A 6,000-nucleotide genomic window follows, 5' to 3' on the forward strand; every position below is an offset into this window, starting at 1 on the left:
GATGTATTGTTCATTTCTCTACCATAAGCCGCCTCTAACATAATTTTAGAGAATTTGGTAGTACGTCCAACTGGCCTCAATTCCGCAGACCACGTGTATGTCGTCATATAGGGAGGAGATCAGAGACCTGACTGTGTGGTGTCAAGAACAACAACCTCTCCCTCAACGTGATCAAGACAAAGGAGATGACTGTGGACTACAGGAAAAGGATAACCGATCACGCCCCCATTCTCATCGATGGGGCTGCAGTGGAGCAGGTTGAGAGCTTCAAGTTCCTTGGCGTCCACATCACCAACAAACTAACATGGTCCAAACACACCAATTCAGTTGTGAAGAGGGCACAACAATACCTATTCCCCCACAAGAGACTGAAAAGATTTGGCATGTATCCTCACAAGGTTCCACAGATGCACAATCGATAGCATCCTGACCGGTTGCATCACTGCCATGGTATGGCAACTGCTCGGCCTCAGAGGGTAGTGCGTACGGCCCAGTACATCACCGGGGCCAAGCATCCTACCATCCAGGACCTCTATACCAGGCAGTGTCAGAGGAAGCCCCTAAAGATTGTCAAAAACTCCAGCCACCCTAGTCACTGACTGTTCTCTCTGCTACCGCACGGCAAGCAGTACCGGAGCGCCAAGTCAAGGTCCAAGAGGCTTCTAAACAGCTTCTGCCCCCAAGCCATAAGACTCCTGAACTTCTAATCAAATGGCTACCCAGACTATTCGCATTGCTACCCCCGTCTTCTACGCTGCTGCTACTCTCTGTTATTATCTATGCATAGTCACTTTAATAACTTTACCTACATGTACATATTACCTCAATTACCTAGATTAACCGGTGCCCTCTGCACATTGACTCTGTACCGGTACCCCCCTGTATATTGCCTCGCTATTGTTATTTTACTGCTGCTCTTTAATTCTTCGTTACTTTTATTTGTTTAGATTTTTAGGTATTTTTTTAACTGCATTGTCGGTTAAGGGCTTGTAAGCATTTCACCTGTTGTATACGGCGTAGGGGACAAATACAATTTGATTTGAGAGAGGGAAACTCTAAGATCAATGTACTTTGTACATAACATAACTACATGTTGTGTTCTGAAAAAATGGAAGTATTTTGGGTAACACTTCATTTTAAGGGGTCCTTATTACAGTGTAATTATACTGTAACAAGCATTGTAGTTAATTGTACTACTTTTAGATGTATTTATTTTTTAAACCAACTAAAATATGACATTTGCATAAGTATTCAGACCCGTTACTCAGTACTTTGTTGAAGGGCCTTTGGCAGCAATTACAGCCTTGCGTCTTCTTGGGGATGACGCTACAAGCTTGGAACACCTGTATTTGGGGAGTTTCTCCCATTCTTCTCTGCAGATCCTCTCAAGCTCTGTCAGGTTGGATGGGGAGCGTCGCTGCACAGCTATTTTTAGGTCTCTTCAGAGATGTTTTGATCGGGTTCATGTCAGGGCTCTAGCTGGGCCACTCAAGGACATTCAGAGACTTTACCCAAAGCCACTACTGTGTTGTCTTGGCTGTGTGCTTAGGGTTGTTGTCCTGTTGGAAGGTGAACCTTTTCCCCAGTCTGAGTTCCTGGGCGCTCTGGAACAGGTTTTCATCAAGGACTTTGCTCCGTTCATCTTTTCCTCAATCCTGACTCGTCTCCCAGTCCCTGCCCCTGAAAAACATACCCACAGCATGATGCTGCCACCTCCATGATTCACCGTAGGGATGGTGCCAGGTCTCCTCCAGACGTGATGCTTGGCCAAAAAGGCCAAAGAGTTCAATCTTGATTTCGTCAGACCAGAAAATCTTGTTTCTCCATTGTCTAACAGTCCTTTACATGCCTTTTGGCAAACTCCAAGCGGGCTGTCATGTGCCCTTTACTGAGGAGTGGTGGAGTGCTGCAGAGATGGTTGTCTTTCTGGGAGGTTCTCCCTTCTCCACAGAAGAAAGAGTGACCATTGGGTTCTTGGTCAACTCCCTGATCAAGGCCCTTCTCCCCTGATTGGTCAGTTTAGGCCGGGCAGCCAGCTCTGGGAAGAGTCTTAGTGGTTCCAAACTTTTTCCATTTAAGAATGATGGATACCACTGTGTTCTTGGGGACCTTCAATGCTGCAGACATTTTTTGCTACCCTTCCCCAGATCTGTGCCTCGACACAAGCCTGTCTCAGAGTGTAAGTTTAAGTGTAACTTTAAAGTTACATATGAGCAATTACTATATAACTACTTACTACTCATTACCTAGTGAAAATACCTACAAACAAAAGAGGAGCTTCTCCTTTCGTCAACTTTAAATAGCAACACGTAAAAAGGATTTGTATTGTTAGATTAATAATTTGATGAATTAGATTAAACAAATATATAGGCCAACTCAATCACATAAAAATAACTATTCTAGTGGTGGTGAGTAGTAGTGTAGATAACTAATTTAGAAAAATGGGATTGTCTTTTTCTTCCTTTTTAACATTACAAGTAAAAATGGAAATCGACACCTCTGTTTCTGTCTTCATCGGTTTCTTTGTTGTAAGCAATTTCCCATCCTAGAGTCTGAGACCTTGTTGGAATCTGGGGTAGAGAAAAATAATGTACCTATGACAATTTACATTACCCATCATTACATCATCATGATGATTTCTATAGTCTTGGCCTGCTACCTAGTTAGTTGTCATTTTATCCAGCTAGCAATAATAGTGCTTGCTAACACTGATACATTTACCAGTGTTTAGCTACATTGAAAAGGAACTAACATTACTCACAGCGTGTTGACACAAGTGGCTAGCATGCTGGGTATGTCTTACGTAATATCCTTGGGATACGGATACCCTGAGAACAAGGTTTTGGAAAGATACGACCATTGAGCCCACTAAATGTTAGCTAGCTAGTTAACTAGCATGTAGCAACCATTGCATAGCTATTTGCCAGCTTTAGGTAGCTAGCTAATCAAGGTCAAAAACTAGCTAGCTAGCATGCTAGCTAATTCCCAAAAAATCTACAGATGATTGCATGGAAAGTCTATTCTGCAGATGGTAACTAACTAGTTGGTAGGCCTAATAAAACCGCAAGAGAAGCTAACATTAGCTTGCTACAGTTAACTAGCTAACTAACTAAATAACCTACGCTAAATCATCCAGCAGAAATCATGTATACAAAAAAAAATGTGCATGTAAAACTTGTGTTGTGTTGACGTTTTTGTCTTGTCTACAACATTTTGTTATGTTTCACTATATTGGATCACTCCAATATATTGGTGTCACTCTGGGCTCAGGGACGTCTAGCGTCACTACGCGCAGCGCACATACCTGACATCCTGAATGTGGCAGCAGATATGCTCTCGAGGGAGGGCCCACCATCTTGGGACTGGAGCATACATCCCTAGGTGGTGCAGCACCTGTGGGACAAGTTCGGGAGGGCGCAGTTGAACCTGTTTGCCTCCCTGGGCAATGCACACTGCCACATGTGGTTCTCCATGTCGGAGCCATCAGGGCCTCTGGGCTTGGATGTTCTGGCTCACGATTGGCCAGGGCTGGAGCTTACGCACTTCCCCCCCTTTTTGCCTGATCCAGGCTGTGATGGACAGGACCAGGATGGCGAAGCATCTTCTGCTGCTGGTGGCCCCATACTGGCCCAGACGACCCTGGTTCAGCCTTCTCCTGTCCCTGTTGTCTGGGACACCTTGGCAACTGCCCCTGAGACCCGACCTGCTGTTTCAGGCCGGGGGAACACTGTGGCATCCGAGACTGCACCGCCTCAGTCTGTGGGCTTGGCCACTGAACGGCATCAATGGTCCATGTTAGGACTACAGGAGGGCGTAAGGAACACCATTGCAGTGTGCAAGGTGACCGGCTACAATCGCAGCATACCAGTTGCGCTGGCGGTTGTCCTGCTCTTGGTGCACTGGCATTGAGGATGTGCCTGAGTCATGCGGGGTGCAATATGTCCTCCAATACCTGCGGTTTCGCTTGGATGAGGGCTTAGCAGCCTCTACACTGAGAGGGTATTTGGCTGCTATATCTGCCTGCCATGTAGGGTGGATGGACAAGCCAGTGGGGCGCCATCCCTTGGTCTCCCGGTTTATGAAGGGTGTTCATTGCCTGCGCCCTTCTAGGACCCGCTCAATGGCAGGCTGGGATCTGGATGTGGTCTTTGCAGCTTTGGCAAAACCTCTCTATGAAGGTGGCTTTCTTGGTAGCGATTACTTCCATGAAGAGGGTGGGTGACCTCCATGCTCTTTCAGTAAGTTCTGAGTTTTACCGGATGTACCCCAAGGGGAGGCGTATATATCTCCGCCCCAACCCTTCATTCCTCCCAAAGGTTCTGTCAGACAAGCATTTGAACATCCCTTTTATCCTGTCTGCTTACGACCCCCCGGCAGTGGCAAAGGAGTCTGGGCCTCCCTCTGGCATGCTGTGCCCTGTGAGGGCACTGCCTGCCTATGTGGAACGGACACGTCATTGAGAATAACAGACAAGCTCTTTGTCTGCTATGGTGAGAGAGTCCTGGGGGCTGGGCTATCAAAGCAGAGGCTCTCTCACTGGCTCGTGGAGACAATTACGACAGCATACCGCCTGGCTGGCAGGCCAGTGCTGGGATCTGTGGTGGCACATTCAACACGAGGTGTGGCTGCATCCTGGGCTCTACTGAGAGGAGTGCCCCTCGCTGATATCTGTGCTGCGGCCAGCTGGGCTTCCTCTTGCACCTTTGCTAGGTACTAACGGGTAAATGTGGCACCTCCCTCTGCGGTTGGTTCAACGGTCCTGGGCGTCGCCTCCTCTTCTGGGGACTGTACCTGGACCCCCCTTCCATTTTGACGGCCCCTGCGTCTCGGTCTCGTGCTGGGACTTCGCCGCTGGCTGGCCAGGTCTCTCTAGCACCGACTAAATCTGGTACGGGTATACCAATATATTGGAGTGATCCAATATAGGGAAACATATCAAAGGTTATTTTAACCATAACTGTTTATAAATGTGCCTAATATTTTTATTGATGGTTAAAGTTTTTTTGTTTTTTTTCACCTTTATTTAACCAGGTAGGCAGTTGAGAACAAGTTCTCATTTACAATTGCGACCTGGCCAAGATAAAGCAAAGCAGTTCGACACATACAACGACACAGAGTTACACATGGAGTAAAACAAACATACAGTCAATACAGTATAAACAAGTCTATATACGATGTGAGCAAATTGTCAAATGCACCGTTAATTGATTTAATAATTTAAAGTATTTGTTTTTTATGTGAACCGTTTGTGAATTCATTTTTGTCATTGGGCCTGAGCGTCAGATACCAGAGCCCTTTATTGCAGAATTGTGTCAATAAGGTGGTTCATTTTAAATTGGCTAACACTTATCACATGGTTTGTGTAAGCTGAAATCTGCGGTCAGAAATACGGTGCTTTTGGACATATGGTTGGAATGCTATCGGAAAATGATATATTTCTCTTTTCTTTATCCCTCTTCCCTTCATCCTCTTCCCTCCTTTGTTGGTGCTCATGATTTTACCAACATACTCATCTGCAGCTTCTCCAGAGATCAGATGAATTCCGTTGTGAGTGCATTTTTGCAGCGAATGAAAAAACACAGTCAATAATTCACTTAGATGAAGAGCGAGTACGTCAATTATTCCTCTTCTCTTGAGTCCAAAGATGCGCTACTTTAATTCCTTTTTAATTGGAGATCAAAATTTAAAAAAAATAGCAGGTCTGAGTGTAGCCCTGCTAGAGTGGCTTTTTAGCTAATGCAATATGAATGATGTGATGCCAAATGGGTTAACCACGGCTGAATTATATAACCTGAGGCCGTGAGCATTGCTCAGAAAACAACTTCAGCACTTAAAGAAGCAGCAGTGGTGTATCAGGATCAGGACCATGGATAGCTCCTCCGCAGCATCTCTGTGTTCTTTTAACCATTTAGGCCTAAGTGACAACTGGCCTGGCATTGCCCATCTATTCACATTTCTGACTGACCAGTGGCATGTGGAAGTTATTACAGTTTCTTAGAG

The sequence above is a fragment of the Oncorhynchus kisutch genome, linkage group LG20, assembly GCF_002021735.2.
Source record: "Oncorhynchus kisutch isolate 150728-3 linkage group LG20, Okis_V2, whole genome shotgun sequence".
NCBI lineage: Eukaryota > Metazoa > Chordata > Actinopteri > Salmoniformes > Salmonidae > Oncorhynchus > Oncorhynchus kisutch.